We start from the raw sequence: 23825 nt of genomic DNA on the forward strand, positions 1-23825 counted from the left end.
CCACCTGCCCACCAGCTTAGCCCCTGCTCCTCTGCCAGCATGCCAGCTCTCTGTCCACCATCCTGACTGGGCAGCTTCCTGACCTAGGAAAGCAGGAGGAGGGGGGTTTGTAGCGGGAGCACAGAGCAGAGGCTAAGCATCAGTGGGTGAGAGATGACAGCAGAGGCCTGGGAACTCCACTGTTCTCATTTAAGAAAGCCTTCCAGAGAAGAAGCTGGATGGCTCCAGTGAAGCCTCCCAGTGAGTCACAGGGCCAGCTGGGATCCACTGAAGGGGTCAGCCCAGCCCCCATGGCAGCTGGCAGGAACACAGGCCTGAAAGGCAGAGCTGGGGAGGAGCCAAGGCCCAAAGTGAAGGGTGGGGGAGGAGGCGGAGGACAAGGTTGGTACAAGGGCTGTGAACTCCAGGCCAGGGAAGGCTGAGTCAGGGGACGCCTGAGAGGCTGGGCGAGTGGGTGCTGGCCACTAAGGCTGGGAGGCTGCACAAAAGGGCAGGGCTGAGACAAGACTTTCTGGTTCCTTCAAATACCAGCTGAGGTGCATGATAGGCCTGTGGCAGCGTGTAGCAGCCTGTGACCACAGCCATTAACTTCATGGCTTTTCCTGAAGTGCGTGGCACCTCAGACCCTCCTTAAGGAGAGACACAGCTTTTGAACACTGATGTATCCCTGTGATTCCTGCCTGTCTCCCCCCTAGGAGCCATGGCCAATGGGCAAGGGAGGGCCCTGAGGAGCTAGGCCACAAGATCCAATCAATACCTTCTCTGCAGCTGGAAGAGCCCCTCAGCCAGGGGAGAGCTGAGAGGCCAGGAAGAGGCAGGTTTAGAAACAGAGCTCAAGGAGACTTCCAGGTCGTACAGCACCAAATGCTCACGGCCTAGGGCAGTGAGGTGATTCCTCAGGATCACAGAACTACCAGGTTAAGGACAACTAGAATGGAGGCCTGAAGGCACCTAGGTACATGTTCTTTATACGCTGCAATGCTCTTTTTTTTTTTTTTTTTTTTGTGGGACCCTTGCCTGCGGCCGGGGAACGAACCAGCGCTGCAGAGGCTGCGGGCAGCCTGGCAGCCCAGCGCTCAACTGCTGCGCCACCAGGGGAGGCCCTGCAATGCTCTTTATGCCTCTTCTGCCAACAAATGCCCTTCTGGCCCAGTGTTCCCCACGGAGGAGGCAGAGCTGAGGGCTTGGGAAGAGATAAGAAGGAGGCCCTGGGACACCCTTTGGACCCTGGAAGGGACCAGCCCAGACAAAGTCTGAGCCCTTGACAGGGCCACCACCTCCCCCAAGGGATAGACTTTTGGAGTCCCCAGGGAAGAAGCACCCCCAAATCCAGGTCAACAGACCTCCTCAGAGCCTCTGCTGAGAAAGAACTGCTTTCACTTTTTAGGGCACCCTGCACCATTCAGGGATCAGATAAAGAATTGTCATATCTCTTTTCTCAGGGATGATTCAGAGAGGGGAAGGGGATACATGGGTGTGGAGGAAGGATAGAATAACAGGCTAGGTCTCTAAATAGGTTATTTTCCATCTTCCTAGAGTAAATGGACCCAAACCAGAGCAGGAATGTGTTAGGTCAGGAATAAAAAAGACCTTCTTGGCTGTGAGGGTGTGACACCAGAAACCAGGCCATCAGCAGCGGATGGAGAAGGCCCTACATCAGGGGTGGGGTGCCCCAAGAGCTGCGAGGACTAAAGGCTAAGTGTTGTGAGTCTAGGGAACAGAAATACAAACTGTCTTTGGAAATGTTTCAGGCTTATGTTAGGGCAGAAAAATAATCCTAAATAGTTAAAATGTGTGAAATCTCCTGAATAGACTTTTAAAACAGAAAGGAAAATTGAGTTCTCTATACCTAGGCAAGAGGGTCCTTCTCCCTAGACCTCTCTACCGGTCCTCTCCAAAGATCCCCCCCCCTTTTTTTTTTTAAAGATTATTTATGCATACAAGAGCTGGGGTACAGGCCAGAAATTCAGGGGGGTGAGTGAAAGGATTCATCAGAGACAGAGTGGGGAACAGAACAGGCAGATGGACCAAAATACACTGAGGGGAGCAGCGGGTGAAACAGGAGAGGTCTGCCTCGCCATGTGGGCAGCTCCCTGGCCGGCGGGGATCGAACTCTTGCTGCAGAGGCTGCGGATTGCTTCACAGTGTGTAGCTCAACCCCTTGCGCCACCAGGGAGGCCCCAAAGACCCCTTTTTAACCAAGAGAATGGCTTCCTCTCTGCAGGGAAAGGCATGGGCAAGGGCATTTGAGGGAGGGCTCTGTCATTATCACCGGCACCCTGGGCCTGTCAGACTGCCACCATCGGGTGTGTACACAGGTGAACAGGCTCAACACCACCCGAGAGACACTGGCAGGAAAGGCCCTGTGAGTGGAAGCCCCAGCTGGGCCACCAATGATGTCACCATGACTGGTCCTGTTGCCTCTTTAGGGGGCAACTCCGTGTAATGGGTGGAGCGGGCCAGATGTCTGAGTTCACTTCTAGCTCAGACTGAGGAGCCAGGCTCACCAGGCCTGGTCTTTGCAGGCCAGCTGCCTCTCCCTCATTCCTCTGAGCCAAGCAGGGCAAACAGGTCTCTTCCCCAGACCCAGGGGGCTGCCACCACAGGGGGCAGGGTGGATGAGGGAAAACAAGGTAAGCCTTGAATAGGCCATGAGGACAACAGGGTTCCGGTCCAGTGCAGTGACTGCTGACTCACAGGCTCCTGGGCCCCTCCCTCTGACTTTTCTGGTTTCAGAGGAATTCACCAGTAGACCTGCCTGCTGGCACCCAGCAGGTCATAGCCCTGTTCCCTGGGGACTCAGCTACCAGTCCTTGCTCACCAGAGATCGGAACTGACTACCTGCCACACGTCACTGTGCCTCAGCCTTTCCATGGGGAAAATGGGCTTACCACTGTAAGAGTACCGCCAGATTTACAGACTGTAAAACGTCAATGAGAAAATGCACATAGAATGCTTGGAATGGTGCCTGGTATCTGGCAGACAGGAAATGTTGCCTGTTTTTAGTAAATATTCCATTAACTTCTCACAATAGCCAGCAGGGTGGAGAAGGTCCTTACCCCTATTTACAAATGTAGTAGAAGCTTATGAAAATTAGTCACTGAGCTAGGGTACCAGGAAGTCAAGACCAAGTGCAGAGCCCATCCTTCCTCCCTCCTAAGCCCATATCCGGACATACTAACTTCTCACCACTGCTCGGGGCTTCCTGTCTAAGACCCTCTCCTGACCACAGAAGGCTGGTACAGCCAGTGGTCGCCAGCACCCGCCAGGATGCTTCAGTTCCCAACTTGGCACAAAAGGATCATAAACACCCGCACTGAAGGGAAACTCGGGTGGTGTGGCAGGCCACCCCCTTGCTCTACCAGCTGACAGTCAGTGCAGGGAGGTGGAGTGACCTGTCCTGGTCATAAAGCCGGGCCTGGGGCTCCAGGACATCCCAGCTCTCTGGTGTAGAGGCCCGGGAACAGGGGAAAGGGAGCGATCTGGCCCAGCAGGGATGTGGCTAAGCTCAGCCACACTCACTTCAGAGCAGTGCTAGACAGCAGGAGCCTCGACCTGGGGCTGCTGGCCTTGGCAACTTCTGAGCCTGTTCCCTGGCTGCTGCCCAGCCTACATGCAGGTCCTGGCCATTTGCACTCTTATCCAGGCCTCAGCCAGGCATGAGGTTTTGGGCTGGCATCTGCCTCGGGAGCAGGAAAAGGACCAAGTGGTCAATGTTTACATTCGTAGCTCTGGCAAATGGTAGAAGCCTGAGAAGAATGTAGAGTAGAAGGAGAAGGGGAGAGAGAAGATCCAGAGACAGAATGAGGCTAATTGATGCCCAAAGACTAGAAGCCAGGTACCAGGTCACCTGGGCTCTGCTGGTAACTTGTTCGAGGGCTCACAGCCTCCAGAGACTAGAAGAATCTCTCAAGTTCCCCTTTGGAAGCCTGGATTTTCCTAACACATAGTAGGCGTTCAGCTTGGACTTGAACACACTCCAGCCACAGGGAGCAAGGCTGTTCTGCTTGCACACCTGTTATCCAGTCCAACTTGGTCACATCCTTGCCCAGTGAGGGACTAAGCTTGCTCCCCTCTCTCATGATACCAATGCCCCATCAGGAAGGAGCCTGAACCCCTTCTTTCTCCTGCAGGACCCCAGGCCCAGTGATCACAGCAGCAGAAGTGGGTAGACTCAAACCAGGACTTGATGGCTATGAAGGTTTTCAGACACAGCCTCAGAGAAGCATCTCCTTTCCCTGGAGCTGGCTCTGAGTGGCCACCCCTACCCCCCCAACCCCCAGCTCACTGACTTCCTACCAGGCTCTTGCACCCCTGGGGGGTGTCTGAAGGGTTAAGGCTCTGGAATTTCCAAGAGAACTGAGCTACAGGGGTTACAGCAAGAGGGTGCGTGTTGGAGACAGGGCAGAAAGGAGCAGCTGACTGGTCCAGGCAGCCTGCCCTCTTCCCTGCCAGGAACTGATGCCCAGAGCCAGAATGGAAAGAATAGCTCAGAGCTGCTTCTCGGGAAACCCCGCCCACAGGCGCAGGAGTGCTGGGCGGAGGTCTCCTCTGGCGCTCCTTCCCTCCCTTTTCCTTTACCTACCCCAACTTCCCAGCTCTGCCCCAGCATCTAGCCATCAGGGCAGAGTAAAAAGATACACCCAGGAGTGTCAGGGCAAATCACCAGGCTTGATGCACATGGGCCAAGGGACCCAGAATCAACTTATCCATCTGTCAGCCTGGCCTGAGATTAAGAGATGACACTGAGAAGGTCTAAAAACCCAAATGTCACAGTAGGAAGGAACTTTCAAAATCATCTGGTCACTTCACAGACAAGGAAACCCCAGCACCAAGAACGTTCCTGCCCCAGCCCACACCAAGCCCTCGGGGTCATGGGTTAGAAACGTCACTCCCAGCCCTGCCCACTGTCTGTCGGAGTAGAGGTCAGCACACATGTAGGCACTGAGGAGGCAGGAAGACAGAAGACATCATCTAATCCCCAGTGTCCTCCTGCTCAGAAAGAGATAAGACCTCCAACCAAGACTTCCCTCCCAGGCCCCAGGCTCCAGCCAGGGCAGCCTGTGTCAGAGGCTAAGAGGTGTGCCGCAGTTTCCTGGGCTGGCCCAGCTCCCCCATCATCCTCCTCTGAGAGCGAAACTGTCTCCTCGGTGCAGCTAATCTCAAGACCCCAGCGCAGTCAGTGGTCCACCGGCCTGGAGGGAGAGAAGCCAGGAATTGGGCTCCTATCTACCTCCTCTGCCTCTTCGGCTGAACCTCAAGATTAGGAGGCAGGAGAGATAGAGCATTAACAGCCCATAAGGGAGAAGCAGTTCACACCCTTTCCTGGGGTGGGCAGGAAAGGAAAAGGACCACCTACATCAGTCAGTGCTGTGTACTTAGCCCCTCTGATCCTCACAAAGAGCTAGGAGGTGTGTGTTTATCTCCTGCCTACAGAGGGAAAACTGGCTGTCAGAGGCAAACAGAAGTAAGGTCCCGAGCAGGCAAAGGCAGAGAAAAGTCTGAACCCAGACCTGATGTCTAACTTTAGAGTTTGTGCCCTGTGCTGTTATAGCAGGCAGCAGAGGCCCCTGAGGCACCCCCCACCCCCCACCCCCAGCAAATCTGTCACCTATCTGAACAGGCCATCACCTGGGGCAGCTTAGGCCATAAAGACCTTTGTTGTTGTTACCAATTCCTTTTCCCTGGATGAGAGTCATCTAAACCCAGCCCTGGCGAGGACGCAGGGAGCTGAGCTCTTGTCCTGGCTCTGGCCCTGACTTTACTGTGTGAGTCAGAGGTATCCTAAACCCAGCCATCGACTTCCACTCCTATTCCACCAGTCTCTGATTCTGAATGAACAGCCAAACCAGAAGACTTCAGGGCAGGATGACCCGCCTCCTAAAGAATTTCTGGGTACTACCTGTTGTGAAACAGTAGTGGCCTGAGGACAGGGCAGGGGCAGAAGCTCACGGCAGGGTCTACGGAGGTGGCCACAGCTCCCTGTCCTCCCAAACTGCCAGTATCTCATCCCCCAGAGTTGGCAGAGAAACACCACCTGGTAGCCAAGAATGAGTACAAGGCAGGAAAGTCGAGAGACCCTGGTTCAGATTCTCCTTCTGCCACTGTCTAGTTGTGAGAATGCAGGCAAATGACTTCCCTGGCCTCCTTTGCCACATGGGAGAGAGGAGGGACTAGCTGCCGGAACCAGCAAGTAGAGAGCTGGAGTTAACTGGCCAGGCATTTCCCAGACTCTAAGGAACTTGGCCTCGGAGCACCTATGAAAACAGATTGAGCCTGAGAAACAATCAGCTCCCCTTTTGGAAATTCACAAGGCACGGTGAACTTCAGTCTCCGAGAGGGTCTGTAGTGAGCAAACCTCTTCCATTTTGTTTAATCTGTTGTTCCTTAAAATTTCCTTAAACCTGAATCATTTTTAGCAGGCCATACCTAGTTAATATCCTGTGGGATGCTGCTCCAGCAGCACCTTTGTTTTACAGAGAGACCCGACCCTGTAAAGGATCCTTGTCCTAACTCCTCATATCAGAAAAGCCCTCACCCTGCCCGTCAGAGCAGTCGTGTAAAGGACCAGGCATGCCCATTCACCTCGGACTCAGCTCCATGCCAGGATCCTCTAAAGGATCTTTTCCCTTCTGCCCCCATTCCTAGACAACTGCTACTATAATCTCCACAGTGGAATTTGCTGCCAAGGGCCAGGGGACATCATCTAGCATAGAACCAGGAGGCTGGCATCCCCTAGCATCACCGCCATGTAACGGGAAGCAGTATATAAAGCATTAGATACAAACATAAGGACTCATTCCTCCCTGGTTCCAGTACTGTGGCGGGGTGGACTTCTGGATAGCATTTCTACCAGGTTTAGACCCAGAATCCGGGAATCTTAGGGCTGGAAGGTTTTGTCAAGGCCACCCCCTTCACAGTGTTCCCAACAGAATGTTTCAGATAGCCCACATCAGGGTTAGCCATCTTGTTAGCAGAGAGGCCTTATTCCCAGAGAGGGAATTCCCAGAGCTTCCATTCTCTGGGGCTTCTGCTCCTTCCAACGGGACCAGGTTGAGAAGTTTGGGGTACAGAAGAGCTCTGAAGTGGCCAGCTTCTAGCTGAGGCCCCTGTTCCCAGGGGAGGAGGCTGAGCTGAGGTGACTATTACCCCAGCTCATGACACGCATGTCTCCCCACGCGTAAGGTGTAACCAGTCATTACCTCTCCACCATGCCCATTTTTACAAGTGAAGCCCTGAGGTCACAGCACTAGAAGACAGAGAAGTCAGGGCTCGAGACTGTGGTCCCATCACTACTTTGTACACTACGAACTGGGACTGCTTGGGTTCTCAGCACCAGAGAGGCAGGGAAAGCCGGCAGGTGAGGAGGAAATATGGCTGCTCCCTTACCCCCAGACAAAGCAGTCCAAGGAAGCAGCTGGCTCCCCCGGCCACCGCTGGCCAGGCCAGAGGCGCCAGCTTTGAAACTAAAGCTCAGCAATGAATATTTCAGAGCCCCAGAGAACTGGACACCTGGGGGACCTTCCATGACATCTGGTTCTGACCCTGGCTCCCAGGCCTACCCCCACTTATCCCATGTCCAGGATCCTCAAGTAGAACACCCCACTACACACACACACACCCAACACACACCCCGCCACATGGAGGACAAGAGCTGACGCAGGGCCCACAAGATCAGGGCCCAGGCCACCAAGGGCCTTCCTAGAATTTCCCCCGCGCTGTGCCCTGGCTCCACCCCAGTCCCCGCTCGCGAGCCCTTTCTCCGTTCTCCTGCTTGGCTTTTGCGCTAACCCAAAGAGGCCGCGAGCACAACTTCGCTGTGGCTTTCTGGACCCAGCCACGGGCGGTGGCTAGAAGCGGAGCAGGGTGAGGGCAAAGTGGCGGCCGGGCGGCACTCGCCGCGCCAAGGACAGGGCCGGCTCTCCCCGCCCTCCCCCGCCTCGGCGGGGGCTCCCCTCCCCCAGGCCATTCACCTGTCCACCCGCGGGCTCGGCTCCGGGCCTCCCCCCCCCCACGGCCCCCTCTCGCCCGGACACGCCCTGCGGGCCGCCTGGCCGGGCAGACGGTGGCCTGAGCCCCCGGCCCGGCTCCGGGCAGGGCCGGCGCCGCCCGCCGCGGGGAAGCGCTGGGGTGGGGGGGACCCCGCCGGGGCGCAGCGCCCGCTCCAGCCGCAGCTCCGGGGCGGGCGCCTCGCCCGCCGCGCTCCAGAAAGTTTGGGGTCCCGGTGCCGCGCCGCCCGGCCCCGGCGGCGGTGCCCACCTCCCCCCGCCCCCCCGCCCCGGCCCTCGACTTGCCTGGCCGCTCCGCTGGCGCGTTTCCGACCGCGGGCAGAGCGCGCCTCGACCGCCGCTGGCCTGCTCTGGGCGCGCCCCGCGCCCCCGCCCCGGCGTCCGGCCCGTGGGGCGGGGCCTCGGGGCGCCGCCAGGGGGCGCTGGGGCTCGACCCGCCCGCCCGCCGCCCGGCCCGCCCGCGCCGGCACGACTTACGGGGTGTTTCAAGTTTAAGGGAGTCGGTGATCGTTGATGGAAACTGAAAACTCTGAAAAACACTTGTTTCCACCCCCCAGACCGCCAGCAGGAAGCGCTTGCTTTTGGGGCCGCTTTGCTTCTGCATCTACGCACTTCAGTTGTTTTCTTCGGAGGCAGGGGGAGGGGGGGTTGGGGGGAAGGGGGGGTCATATGTTTTGATAAGTTTTATTTATGACTTTTCTTTATTTTTTATCATAAAACATTTTTCTATCAGCAAATATTCTTCAAAAGTATCTTTAATAACGCAAAGTATGCAAAGTATTCCATGGCCTAGCCCGCTGACTTACTAAATTAACTTCCCACTGAAGGACAATGTCATTGTTTCCCTTTTTTAAAAAAAGATTTGTATGTTTATGCATATAAGAACTGGGCTACAAGCCAGAGGTGGGGGGGTGGGGGTGAGAGGATACACCAGAAACAGAGTGGGGAGCAGAACAGGCGGACTGACTGAAAACAGTGCTGAGGGCAGCAGCAAGTGAGACAGGAGAGGCCAGCTGTGCCATGTGGGTCAGCTCCCTGGCCGGCCAGGGATGAAACTCTGCAGAGGCTGTGGATAGCTTCATAGTGCTGTGCTTAACCCCTTGTGCCACCAGGGAGGCCCTCCCTTTTTTTAACCACTAGCCCTAACCCATGGTGAGCATCCTTGACAGTTCTGTGCTTCTAAGCCAAATGCACTTTTCAGTGCATTTTCAAACTTAGAGAGGCAACTAGATTCTCTGTCCCTGGAAACTAAAATATCTCCTCCTAGAAATTACATCAACCAGGAAAACAAGTGTGAGGGTCAAAGGCCTGGCCTGGGGTGGAGATGACTTTTGTTTCACAGGTGGAGCTGGGGCCTTTGCACCCATTTTCAACCCTTAGCCAGTGAGGGCGGAGGCACTACCAGCTCCTTTTACAGTGGAGGAAATGGATTCTGGGAAGTTTTGAACAACCCTCCCCACCCCACCCCCTACACATACCTTGTGTGGTTCCAAAGTCCTTGTTTTGTCTGTTAAGCCAAGGGTAAAGATAGTGAATGACTTTATTGAAGGTGCTTATCATGCTAATAGCCACGAATCAACACTATCACTGAATGTCTTTCAAGCTTGTAGATACTTTTCTTGTTTGGATGGAGAGGGCAGCAAGTCACTGCATTTAGAAGTGGCCTCAGATAGACAACTGAGCCAACCTGAGCCTCTCCTGACTTCAAACTGTAACAGGGTGGTCCCCCTTAAACCACTTCCTAAGCACTTTTCCTTACATTATTATCCCCCAAAGCCAGTCCAGAGCAAGACAGGAAGGAGGGGTTGCCCCAGGACTTCTGTGGAAACTCACTTGCTAAGCCTAAGTGCAAGTGGTATGCTCCAGTAAACATACTAATCAGTTACCACTTTGATGTATATTTTAGCCCAATTAAAATAGAAATATTTAAAAAAATACCTTCCCCCACGCATGCTCTGTTTGTTTGTGCAGCTACATGTGACGTAAATGGAGTTAACCCTTCAATGGAGGCTCATTTCCTAACAGCCCACAGACCTCCTGAGAAGGCCTCTGCCAGAAGGTGAGCTCACCAAGCAAACACAGCTCTGTTCAATTTCTAGCTCCCCCTTGCTGGCAGAATAGCACTAGGTGACAGCATAGGCCTGTAGAATCTCATGTCCCTTCTGCTCTATGTACTTGGACTGCTCTATGTACTTCTCCAGAAAGTACCCTATTTCTAGAGCTGCCAAAAGTCTGCAAGGAGATTAGTTTTCCAGCCAGTAATCACCAGGACCTCACATTGTTACAGAGCAGCCTTTCCCAATGTCCTGATGGCTTTGGTCTGGATTGGGGGTGGAGTCCACAAAGCCTGTATGGAATTAGCTTAGGACATCCTTTTCACCCTAACATCTGCCCCAGGCACTGTGGAGTGTGGAGACACTCCTCACACCAACAAGCCCCACACCAGCCTTGCTACAGCCCTTTATCCTGAACCCATTTTCTGATCATAGAATCAGATAATATTCCTCCAAGAACATCTGAAGCACCTGGCCCAAGCAACAGTCAAACAGGCATTCAATAAATGAAGTCTTCCCTGGGCCCCTTCTTAGTCCTGGGCAAAGGGATGAGGGACATAAGACCCTTAGCTGGTCATCAAGCCTCTCTATTTGCCAAGCAGACAAGATTTCCTGGCTCTGGAGATGACAGAGCTGAAGCACACTGCCTTTATGCAAGAAGTTCTCAGTCTGAGGGAGATGGTAAGACTAGATCATCACAATTTTGTTTGACAAGCGCTGGAACGAATTGTTCAGTGACTTCTGTGGGAATCCAGAGAAAGGAGCTGGAGCCCAGCATGAGGGGTGAAGTCGGGAAGGATCCTCGCAGGAGAGTGTTGGGGGCTAGGAGTCAACCTAGCCAGTGGAGGGACAGGAGGAAGGTTTGTTGTAGAGCAACCCCGATACAAAACGGGGTGCCTGACTGTGGGTCCTCACCCGCGCACTTAAAAGGACTTATCAATGCTCTACTGCAGGCACACGCGAAAGGCTAACGAAAGGTTTATTTACAAGGGAAGGGGAAATGAGGAAATGTACAGCTCTGGGAGAAAAGCGGGAGACAAAGTTTTAAATGAGTCCTACCCGATCCGCCGATCAGGAATCCCAAAATGGCGCTCTGAGAGCTGCCCGCCAGCCAGGAGCGGTGAAGCCAGGAGGCGAGAGATAGCGAACCCCCCAAGGCCCACGTGTTTGGTTTTTATATCCAACCTGGCTGCCCAACTCCACCCTCAGGTCCCAGCCACCTTCCCTTTGGTGGTGATGGGATTTGTCTTTCCCAGTGTCTTGATGGCTTTAGTCTGGAGTGGGGGTGGAATCCACAAAACCTGTATGGGATTAGCTCAGGACATCATTTCCCCCTAACAGGTTCTCCAGGTAAAGGAAAGTGAGCCTGAAGCGAGGACCTTAGGGCCCTTTGTCCCAGAAGCCTAGGAGGGTGGAGGGTGGGAGTGGTTAAGAATTAGGAGCCAGGAATGGAGTTTTTGCCTCTGGAGGCCAGTGGGAGATCCTCTAGAGGGAAGTAGGAGAGTAGGGCAGGCTTGGTGGTACCCCTGGGGTAGGACTGCCAACTTCAGCAAATAAAGATGCAGGAAAGATCACTTAAATTTGAACTTCAGACAAACAATGAATATCTTCTTGCATTCCCATCATCCCATACAATATTTGGGAATACTTTTTTTTTAAGATTTATTTATGCATATAAGAACTGGGGTACAGGCCAGAGTTGCGGGGGTGGGGGGTGAGAGGATTCACCAGAGACAGAGTGGGGAGCAGAGCAGGCAGATCTATTAAAATACACTGCTGAGGGGAGCAGCAGGTGAGACAGGAGGTCTGCTTAGCCATGTGGGTAGCTCCCTGGCCAGCTGGAATTGAACTCATGCTGCAGAAGCTGCAGACAACTTCACAGTGTTGTGCTTAACCCCTAGCACCACCAGGGAGGCCCTATTTGGGAATACTTACACTAAAAATGTGTTAATTTTCTGAAGTTCTAATTTAGCAGTCATTGTATTTTTCTGGCCACCCTGTCCTAAGAGGAAAGTCGAGTTAGAGGCATCAGGAAGTGGGTGGAGGAATGAAAGGAATCAGGCTGATGTTTATTTTAGAGAGAGCAACCAAAACTGAGTGATTGATGAGAGGGAGATTGGAAGGCATTGGCCCCTGGAGCAGGCCCCAAGTGGAGCCAGGGGAAAGTGAGCAGTGGCTCCACAGAACTTTCTCTGCTGCCAAGCCTCCTGCCAGGCCATGCCAGGGCTCCACCAATCTGCCCTACAAATGCCTCCTGCAGTGTTCTTGATTACTTAGTTATGTTTCACTCCACCCAAGAAAGTTCCTTTTATTTATCTCTAACCTACTGAAAGAAGTTTCCCATCTCCCCTCTTCCCCCTGCAGACTTTGTATTTACTGAATTGAAGCTTTTAACCCAGCCTGGGGTAAATATGTCTGTTCCTCCCCCACTGGAGATAAGGACAAAGTCTCATTCATCCCCAGACCTCAACACAGCTCTGCCCCATTATCCGTTGAACTGAAAGAACGCTGGCCCTCTAAGTTCTCTGGCATGAGTGACAGATGCATGGGGGAGAGGGAGGCCTTAAAGCTCTTTCTGTTAAAAATTATCTTATTAGGGCCTCCCTGGTGACACAAAGGGTTAAGCACAGCACTCTGAAGCTATCCACAGCCTCTGCAGCATGAGATCAATCCCCACTCCCAGCCAAGGAGCTACCCACATGGCATAGCAGACCTCTCCTGTCTCGCCCGCTGCTCCCCTCAGCAGTGTATTTCAGTCAGTCTGCCTGTTCTGCTCCCCACCCTGTTTCTGGTGAATCCTCTTGTAGAGCAATCCCAATACAAAACGGGGTGCCTGACCGTGGGTCCTCACCCGCGCACTTAAAAGGACTTATCAATGTTCTACTGCAGGCACACGTGAAAGGCTAATGAAAGGTTTATTTACAAGGGAAGGGGAAATGAGGAAATGTATAGCTCAGGGAGAAAAGTGGGAGACAAAGTTTTCAATGAGTCCTACCCGATCCGCCGATCAGGAATCCCAAAATGGCGCTCTGAGAGCTGCCCGCCAGCCAGGAGCGGTGAAGCCAGGAGGCGAGCGATCGCAAGCCAGAGAGAGAGCAAGGCCCACGTGTTTGGTTTTTATATCCAACCTGGCTGCCCAACTCCACCCTCAGGTCCCAGCCACCCTCCCTTTGGTGGTGATGGGATTTGTCTTTCCCAATGTCTTGATGGCTTTAGTCTGGAGTGGGGGTGGAATCCACAAAGCCTGTATGGGATTAACTCAGGACATCATTTCCCCCTAACAATTCCAGTTATTTCCCCCTAACACTCTCACCCCCCACCCCTGGCACCTCTGGCCCATACCTTCACCCCCCCCCCCCCCCCCGTACCTCTGGCCTATACCGCAGTTCTTGTATGAATAAATGAATATTTTTTTAAATTACCTTATTATTCATAAACATTATTTACTACCTTGCCAAAGAAATAGGTAGTGGAAAGAATGGTGGTTTCAGAGGCCCCAGGAGGGAGGATTTTGTCCTAACCTTGCCTGAATGGCCACTGCGCTCTCCTACCTCCTAAGACTTTGGAAGCCTCAGATAAAATCATCTATAAAAAGCACTGATGGTGGCATGAGGGAGTGTTGCTAGCTACCGTACCTGGGTCGGTCACTAGATCACTAGCCAGGTTAGGTCAGAGCTCCTCCTCTTGAGGATGTGTCCCTGGGAACTGTGTGAAGGCTGGGCCCTGGAACCACCTGGCATCTGCTGTGCCATAGCCAGGGCACGGGTAATACTTCCCCATCTCACCTGACCATTGGAATCACCCCTGTGATTTCAGAGGCTTGTGGAAACATGCAGATGCCCCAGGGAGACATTTTTCAGATTTCTGAATTTGAATCTTCAGGGGAGGCAGAAACAAACACCTCCCAGATGAATTTGATTATCAGTTAGCTTTGGTGCTAAGCAGATCTGGCTTTTGTTCACATCATGTAGTGGCTGTGTGACACAGAGCACCTTGCTTGAGGTCTCTGAGCCTTAGCACTCTTATCTATAAAGAGTGGTAAGGACTGAAAATAGTTTTCAAGTGGTTGGCACATAGCAAAGACTCGATTGTTACTGTTGTTAGTGAGAGAGAAACCCAGTGATACAGTGATGAACGCAATCTCATTTCAACCATCATGTGATTACATTGGGAAGATAAACAGGACCTCAAGGAATGGATGGATTTGTGTAGTTCAGAAGCCTAGGTTCCAGCTGTGCTCTCTCACACACACAAAGACCTCTGCCACCATAGTCTTTGGCCTGGCCAGTCATCATGCTCATCCTGGCTTGTTGGGGGAATCGTAGCATCGTAGCTCTGGAAGTCCCTCCTACTTTCATTTGCTTTTTTTTTTTTTTTTAACTTTTTAAAGATTTTTATTTATTTATGCATAAAAGAATTGGGAAATAGGCCAGAGGTGCAGGGGGTGAGAAGATTCACCAGAAACAGAGTGGGGAGCAGAACAGGTGGATCTATTGAAATACACTGCTGAGGGGAGCAGCGGGTGAGACAGGAGAGGTCTACTATACCACGTGGGTTAGCTCCCTGGCCTGGATCCATGCAGTAGTGGTTGGTGATAGCTTGATAGCACTGAGACTTTAACCCCCAGGGAGGCCCTTCACTTGCTTTTGCCTAAGCAATTCCTCACTCCAAGAACCCAGCCCAGGTAATAGCTGCCCTAGAGCCACTCCTTACCATAACTGCACTCTTCTATAACTTCGATTTCAAGCACCCTGGGCTCTCTGCAGCCTGGGCTCTCTGCAGCCCAGGGACTCCAAAATCCACAACTCGTGGCCACATCTGTGCATCTTACCTTCTCTTCCCCATCCCTCCCGGCCTCATTTCCTTCCTAAATCAGCTTAGCCCACCATGAGAATACCCCTCACTCCTGTGCCCTCTCTGCCTGCCCCTGGAACTTAGCAGGTGAAACCACTGCTCTGCACCCCACACGCAGGCACCCAATGATCTCACTTTGAGCTTATAAAGACTTAGGCTTTACTCACCCACTTAAATTTACATTAATTGCTCCACACTTGCTCCAATCTCTTCAAAACTCCATCACCTTCTATACAGCCACACTCTCACCCTTGACTTTGTTTCCTTGTCAGCTGAGCAAAAATAATAATAATAATAATAAATTAAAAAGCAGAGACCTGCCACCAGTAGGTCACTTGGCTCCCTAACAGGTGACTGCTTCTTAAACTTAAATGTGAGAACAAGTCAGGTGGGGTGGGGATCTTATTGAAGCAAAAGCTCTGTTGGAGGTTGGGGCAATTCCTGGGAATCTGCATTTCTAATGAGTTCCAGGTGATGCTGCCATTACTGGTGTGAGTGAGGTCATTGGTGTCTCTGCCTTAATATGCCCAACATTTAACACCTAATCCCCAGTCCCAATGAGGATTCTAGCAGCTTCCTCCATCTCCATCAAGGGTACAGGATGCAGAGTAGCTGAAGGAGGAATACAGAAGAAACTCCAGCCTTGTGATTGCTAAGCAATAGAAATAGCTTGTGAGCCACATTAATAATTTAAAACTTTCCTGTAGCCTCACTTAATAAATAAAAAGAAATAAGTGGAATTAAAATAGTGTATTTATTTAACCAACATATTTTTTAAAATATTACTGGTTCAACATTCACTCTATTTTAAAAATTATTTGTGGGCTTTTTTTTTTTTTTACTGCTCAGTCTTTGAAATCTGGGGTATATTTTATACAGACAGCACATCTTCATTTGGATGGTAAATTTTCATCAGATTGAATCTTTATCTAGCTGTGCAATTGAAAAAGCAGATTCACATACCCAGATTGTTCCAAGAATATTCTAGTGTCCTCCAGTAATTGAATCAAGTATGGGTTTTTTTATAGTTAAACTCAAATTAATTAAAATTAAATAAAACTAAACTCCATTTTCTCAGTTGGCCTAGTCATATTTCAAATATTCCATGGCCACAGGGGCTACAACACTGGACAACACAGATCTATAGCAATTATAGTGGTAATCAACTGGGGGTAGGCCCAGGGGTCAGGCTCCGTGCCATAATTCATCTTGCACCCCACTCTCCCGAGGTGGGCCTGGGGCCGGCACTCAGTACTTTTACTGAAAGACTTTAATACCCAAGTCAAAAATTGACTTCTAGGAAGCCACAATCAGTTCCCAAATAGGGCCACTAGGGGGCAGGAGCTGGCTAGAATTGCTTAGTAAGAAAAGCGGGAATACTAACAATTTTCGAGGTAGGTGGAAGATCACGCAGTATTATTATTATTTTTTTTAGAGGCATGTTATTTATTTATTTGTTTGTTTGTTTGTTTGTTTTGTTTACACATGCACTGGGCACAGTCAGAAGTGCAGGAGGGTGAGAGAACTCACCAGAGCCAGAGCGGGGAGCAGAGCAGGCAGAAGGACCAAAGTACACTGCTGAGGGGAGCAGCGGGCGGCAGGAGAGGTCTGCGCGCCATGTGGGACCCTCCTCCGGTGGCCGGGGAGCAGCCGGGGATCGAACTGGCGCCGCAGAGGCCGCGGGCAGCTTCGCAACCCAGCACTCAACCACTGCGCCACCGGGGAGGCCCCACGCAGTATTATTCATACCTCTGGTCATGAAACCTCAGTGAAATCAAGTAAGTGGGTCATCCCAGCATTAAAGGAACAAAACAAAAACACGTGACTTTTGTCACTTGTTGAAGCGCCAGTAGCCAAAAATGAAGGTCAACCAACCACCATGTGACCTCTGACCAGGCAAGAACTGAAAGGCATTTCCGTGCACCTCCCCACCTTCATAGGAAGATACGCTTCCCCTCTTTCTAAAGAGCTGGGACAAAAGTACCTTGTCCGATGCATGCCCATCGGGAAGGAGGATGAAGTTCAGGCTGCGCAAGGACCAAGTGTCCAGGTTTGCGGGAAGAAATGTGCCATCTCCACCGGACAAGTGCAGCCGGAGCTCCGCACGCCCCGCCCCCAGCAAGGGGTCATCGCTAGACCAAAAGTGGGCAGGGACACAAAGAGATCCCAGAACACAAAGCCAACTAGAAAAGGAAGTAACTAGGAGAGGAAACAGGCCAATACAAGGAAGGAACAAAGTCGTCTTATATAAGACATTCATTGAAAACTGTTAAGATGAAAAGAAAATTAGAGGGAAAAAAAACGAGAATATAAGCACGACTATAGTTTTCTGTAACTGTTTTCATTTGCATAGTTTAGTTTTGTCTTTAGTAGGTATTTATATGCGTACTAACAACTGATCTCACAAATGAATGTATTGGTACAAATGGTAACAAGGGTGCTGAGGAGAAATGGACCCTCCTTGGAGTAGCTCATGATAGCTCATTTAGAAGCTGCTCCGAGACACTGGCATCCAAGTAAGAGCAGCCTAAGAAGATGGCACTGTGTGTGTGTGTGTGTGTGTGTGTGTGTGTCTGATATGTAGGGGGTGAGGGTGTACAGATGTACACACTGTGACCATTCTCTACTGTAAGAACAAGTGTGTGAAGGCCACCCTTCAAAAGTTAGCCTGGGGCCTCCCCTGTGGCGCAGCGGTTGAGCACTGGGTTGCGAAGCTGCCCGCAGCCTCTGCGGCGCTGGTTCGACCCCCAGCTGATCCCCGGCTGCTCCTCGGCCACCAGAGGAGGGTCCCACATGGCGCGCAGACCTCTCCTGCCGCCCGCTGCTCCCCTCAGCAGTGTACTTCGGTCCTTCTGCCTGCTCTGCTCCCCGCTCTGGCTCTGGTGAATTCTCTCACCCTCCCGCGCTTCTGACTGTACCCAGTGCTCGTATAAATAAATAAATAAATAAATAAATAAATAAATAAATAAATAAATAAATAAATAAATAAATCTTTAAAAAAAAAAAAAAAGTTAGCCTGAAAGAGCTTGGGTGTTCCAGGAACTTCAAGAGGACCATGTGGCTGGAGAGTAGTGAGCACTGCTACACGGCCTTAGAGGAGGCAGGCAGGGCCAGACCCTCAGGACCTCTTGGGCCTTTAAGCACTTTACATTTTAAGCCTTAAGGGAAGCTGTTGAGCTGGGGAGGGACACAATCTGGGCTGTATTTTAAGGAAATACCCAAGCTCCTCATGGAGAATGTGCTGGAGGCTGAGACTGAGAGCGGGAGGCTGTGGGGTGCTGTCTCCATCATAGGATGAAAGGGATAGCCAGCCTCTGCCTCTGAGGTCAGGTACCCCACCACACACACTATGGACACCCCATACCCACAGATCTTTGGCCTCATCTTCCATTTGCCCCTACACTCCTCCCACTCTCTCCTTTGTGCTGGGAGCTGGCCTATGTGGGTAATTCACTAGACTCTGGTCTCTGGCTTCAGTTGAGTTCGGCCCTTGGAGAGTGCCATGGGACAGGGGGCCAGCAGGGTGGGGCATTTGTCCTCTTTCTCCCTCCCTGAAGGGTCACCAGGGCCCTGCTCATCCCTCACCCAAAGGTCACGGCCTAGTCTGGTGGCCCTATCCACACAGCCCTCTCCCTCCAAGTTCCATGAGGCCTAGAGGTGGTGACAGAACCCACATTCACTGGCCCTGGGGAACTGCGTGCTCCCTGTGCTTCTGTGTCCTGCCCACGGCCTGCTGGAGTAGCCCTTTTATAGAGTCTCCTCTGGTTACCAGTGTGAATGTGTCATCTGTTCCTAGCAGACTCTAACTGACCTGCTCCCTCCCCAGGCTGGCCACACTCTCAGTGGAAAGAGGTGGACTTTGGGGTCAGATAAAACCAGGGTTACATGCTGACTCTGTCACTCAGTAGCTCTGTTATGGGGTATGACATTTAACCTCTCCAGGGCTCAGTTTATTCATCTCTGATATGAGGTCATCTCTGATATGTGCCAGGTATACAGGCACACCAGGTTGATACCGTCCTTGGAGTCATTAAAAGAAAGAAATATCACACGCCAGGATTTGGCGCATGCCTAGAGCAAAAACAATCACACACACTCATGCTGTTCTTCTGAAACTGAGCAAATCCTTATTACCTGCCTGGGTCAAGCAAGGTGCTGGGAAGCAGGGTGAGAAGACAGGGCATCTTCCACCTTCAGGGAGGCCACAGTCCTATAAATGAGATGTAGTGACTCCCCACTGGGTTCCTCCACCGTTCCAAGCACAGAGTAGTGAGGGTTGTTCTAGAGGCAGCAGGCATAGGGCAGGTTCACTGTGGCTTTGGGCAGGTGATTAAAGAGAGTCCTGGAGTTCTTGGTGGATTTTTACAGGCTTTAAGGCTCTCTCAGGGAATCAGGTACACAGGCACACCAGGTTGGGAGGCGGGGGGTGTGGAGGGGAGCAGGCAAGGCAAGGAAGCCTGGAGGCTCAGAAGCCCCCCAGCCCCACCACGAATCTTCCCACTTTCTCTGCGTTCTCAGTCATGGTCTTGCCTCAGAGCGGTCCTCCGCTCCGCGCTACCACCGCTGCCTTTAGCCCTCACCTCTAGGCACCGGTGCGAACATTTGTACATGCACGTGCCTGTGCAATTTGGGCCCAGGTGTCCATAATCAAAGGTGCGTGCCTGCACCCACACCCCCTGGCCCAGGGCATCCACACTAGCAGCTGGAGGGTGCAAAAAAGCCCAGTAACTTCATTTATCACACAGTTGCTCTTCAAACCATTCCTTTCTGTTTTGACTGTTACATGGAAGGCACGTTCCCAGGTCTGGAGACAGAATCATGACCAGGCAGTGCATGGGTGTGTGGTCATCAGAAAGGGCTTCAAAGAGAAGGTTGAATTTATTTTTAGCTTCAAAAGATTTGTATTCAGGGGCCTCCCCGGTGGCGCAGCCGTTGAACGCTGGGTTGCGAAGCTGCCCGCGGCCTCTGCAGCGCCGGTTCGATCCCAGGTCGCTGGGCAAGGGTCCCACATGGTGCACAGACCTCTCCTGTCACCTGCTGCTCCCCTCAGCAGTGTACTTCGTCAGTCTGCCTGCTCTGCTCTCCCCTCTGGCTCTGGTGCATTCTCTCATCCTCCCGCTCTTCTGACTATTCCCAGTGCTTCTATAAATAAATAAATAAATCTTAAAAAAAAAAAAAAAGATTTGTATTCAGAAGTTGGGTATAGTAGTTTCCCTGGGGACGAACTCATGCTTCATCCTTCCTCCCCTGGGGGAGCCTGCCAAACTCCCCAGACTGAGAATCCCAGCCTTAATTAGTTATACTTACTCCTGGGAGTGTATTAGATTTCTGCAGGGTTTCTCTGGCGGGGCAGGTGTCAGGAGACAAGACACCGAGGACAGCGCAGGTCGACTGAGAGGTCACGTGGAGCAGAATGCAAGCACAAACAGACACCGAGCATATTGCTAGATGGAGCTTTCAGCAGGGGCCCACCCAATTTAGAGCTGGGCTTCCGCAGTCTTGGTCTGATAACTGTGTAAGTGGATGGGGCTGGAGGTGCCAGCCAGGAGCCAGATGTTAGGGCTTAAGGGCCCACATCTGGGTCACAGCAGTGGGAGGTGGAGGGGAAGGATCTCACCCTGGACATTTATTCCTAAAATGTTTTTTTTGAGCAACCACAAAGACTAGACACACTAACACGAGACACAATAACACTGACAAACACTTCCTGAGTGCCTGGAATAAACAGGGCAGTCATAGCGACTACTTATAACAGCCCCCCTGCCGATGACCAGTCCCTTTACAGAGAAAGAAACTGTGGCCTACTTACATCTGCCCCACTGCACCCGAAGTCACCACAAGAGACTGTGCATTTAGATCCAGGCCTGGCGAGGGAATCCTGGGTGGCTTCTTCCTTTGGGAGTAGTGAGTTGTATACTGAGTGGTGCCTGATGGCGGGGGAAGCAGTGCACATAGAGCGGGAAGAGAAAAGGGATGAGTAGTGAACCCCGGAGTGAGTGGTGACAGCAGAAAGCAAAGCTTGTAGTGAGTGTGGGAGGAGAACTGGAGGAGGCTGTGAAAGGGACCAGAAGGGAAAGAGAAGGCTCTACCCTTGGGCCTCCCTGGTGGCACAAGGGGTTAAGATTCAACCTATGAGGATATCCACAGCAACTACAGCATGAGTTTGATCCCCGGCCAGCCAGGGAGCTACCCACATGGCACAGCAGACCTCTTCTTAGTCACCCACTGCTCCCCTCAGCAGTGTGTTTCAGTGGATCTGCCTGTTCTGCTCCCCACTCTGTCTCTGGTGAATCCTCCCCCCCATACCTCTGGCCTGTACCCCAGTATGTATAAAAAAATTAAGAAAAAAAAAAAAAAGAGAGAGAAGGCCCTGCCCAGAGGTAAGTGACAAGGACTGAACAGCGGCAGATAGGCCTGGTGCTCAAAGGGTCACTGGCAAGTTAGGGTGAATGGTGAGGGCAGAAGGTCCGTTGAGGGTCCTGAAAATGAACGGGAAATGAATGAAAAGTAGAGGCAGCAAGGAACTTCGTTTTAATAAAATAGTATCTTTTATAGTGATACGTTCTTATTACAGGCGGTCAGAACATACTTTCAAAGTTTAAAAAAAGAGGGCCTTCCTGGTGGCGCAGCAGTTGAGCGCTGGGTTGCGAAGCTGCCCGCAGCCTATGCGGCACCTGTTCGCTCCCCGGCCACGCAGACCTCTCCTGCCTCCCGCTGCTCTCCTCAGCAGTGTACCTCGGTCCCTCTGCCTGCTCTGCTCCCCGCTCTGGTGAATTCTCTCACCCTCCCGCGCTTCTGACTGTACCCAGTGCTTGTATGTATAAACAAACAAACAAACAAACAAATAAATAAAAACAAAGTTTAAAAAAGAAAACAAGTGATTCCTGGTGAGACCATCCAAAGCCATCACTGTAACACTTTAGACTTTTTTCTAAGCATTTTTGTTTACAGCACACATCAATTATACAAAATTTTCAAATATACCAAATATAATTCCATCTCCTGTTTTCCCCCACTGTTTATTAAAAAATTAAATTTACCCATAGTTGGGTGGTTTTTGCTGTAAATCTTGGAAAACCCAACTATAAGTGACTTAATAAAGATAATTTTTATGTCACTTAACTGGAAGTCCAGGGGCAGGGTAACCCTGGTTAATTCAGGGGCACATTTATGTCTGTGAGGACAGGGATTCTAACTCACTTTTGATCTGTCATCTTCGCTGTGTTGGAATATCCTCACAGGCGGCTCCCTCAAGGTCAAATGGCCGCTGTAGTGCCAGCCACCACAGGCGGATGATAGCATCCTGGAGCAAGAAAAGAGTACTGTACTGTTCATACCATTTTATTTTATTTTTATTTTTTTTTTTAAAGATTTATTTATTTATTTATACAAGCACTGGGTACAATCAGAAGCGGGGGTGAGAGAATTCACCAGAGCCAGAGCAGGGAGCAGAGCAGGCAGAAGGACCGAAGTACACTGCTGAGGGGAGCAGCGGGCGGCAGGAGAGGTCTGCGTGCCATGCGGGACCCTCCTCCGGTGGCCGGTGAGCAGCCGGGGATCGAACCGGCGCTGCAGAGGCTGCGGACAGCTTCACAACCCAGCGCTCAACCGCTGCGCCACCGGGGAGGCCCGTGTTCATACCATTTTAGCAACTAGGAAAACCTTCCTAAAAGGCTTCCAGCCAGTTTCTCACCCCAGTTCATATTTGTGCAACATGGAGCAACTGATTTGATCGCTCAGAGCTTCAGTGTTCTTATCTGTGCATTGGGAATTATAACCATATTTGATGCACAGGTTTGCTGAGAGTTCATCTTAACAAAATACTTAGAACAGTTTCTGGCACATGATTTGTGCTATACAAATATTTGCTAATATTACCTGATGGTAAGAACTGTATCACATTCCTGAGGTGGAACCAATCACTTGGCTAGGCAATGAGTGAACCAATTAGCTTGGACCAATTAGATCCACCTACCAGGGCAAGGAAGGGGCTCGCTTGGAGCTGTTCATAGGAGAGGGATTAACAGGGGAAAAGAAGGTTGTGGAGATTGGGTACTAATTGGCCACCAGTATCTGCCACACCTGTATTATATATTAAAAAAAACTTTCATCAATATGAATACAAGTCTATTTGTATTCTCTCTTTTTTACTTTTTAATTTGAAATTATTTTTAGATTTATAAAATATTTTTTAAAAAGTACAAGAAGGTCCTGTACATCTCCCATCTAGCTTGCCCAAATGTTGACATCCCACTTAACTATAGCATCGGTATCAAAACCAGGAAATTGGGTCTCCCTGATGACGCAGGGGTTAGAGTCTCAGCTATCAAGCTATCGCCAGCCACTTGCAGCATGAGTTTGATCCCAGCCAGGGAGCTGACCTACATGTGGTGTAGCAGACCTCTCCTGTCTTACCACCTGCTCCCCTCAGCAGTGTATTTCAGTAGATTCACCTATTCTGCTCCCCACCCTGTCTCTGGTGAATCCTCTCACACACACACACTCTGCACCTCTGGCCTACACCCCAGTTCTTGTATGCATAAATAAATAAAATAAATCTTTAAAAAAAAAACCAGGAAATTAACATTGATGCAATTTTAATCTCTCTACAATCTTTATTCAAATTTTCCAGTTGTCTCCCTTGTGTCCTTTTTCTGATCTAGGGTCCTATCGGGATCACATATTGCACTGGGTTCTAATTATAATACCCTTTCATAGAGACACAGAGGTTCACAAAACCCAGTGCTAGACCTGCCGGCTGTTTACACTCTCTCATCATTGTGTACATTTCAGATTATTTCCCTGGAGGCAGATTTTTGGTATAGATAGAGCTCTAAAACAGAAGTACTGAGTCAAAGGATATGAACATTTCATATATGATGAATACTGAACTTTGCTTTCTAGAAAA

At 51.1% G+C, this 23825-nt stretch overlaps 1 protein-coding gene across 1 annotated transcript in view; it reads left to right on the plus strand.

Annotated features, from left to right (window-relative positions):
- Window positions 1–23825, plus strand: part of PNKD (PNKD metallo-beta-lactamase domain containing) — a gene marked incomplete at both ends in the record, with an annotated part of 62904 nt that overhangs the window by 11085 nt on the left and 27994 nt on the right. The gene's annotated exons all lie outside the window — the stretch shown is intronic.

This window comes from Talpa europaea (genome assembly GCF_964194135.1).
Source record: "Talpa europaea genome assembly, chromosome: 1".
In the NCBI taxonomy this organism is placed as follows: domain Eukaryota; kingdom Metazoa; phylum Chordata; class Mammalia; order Eulipotyphla; family Talpidae; genus Talpa; species Talpa europaea.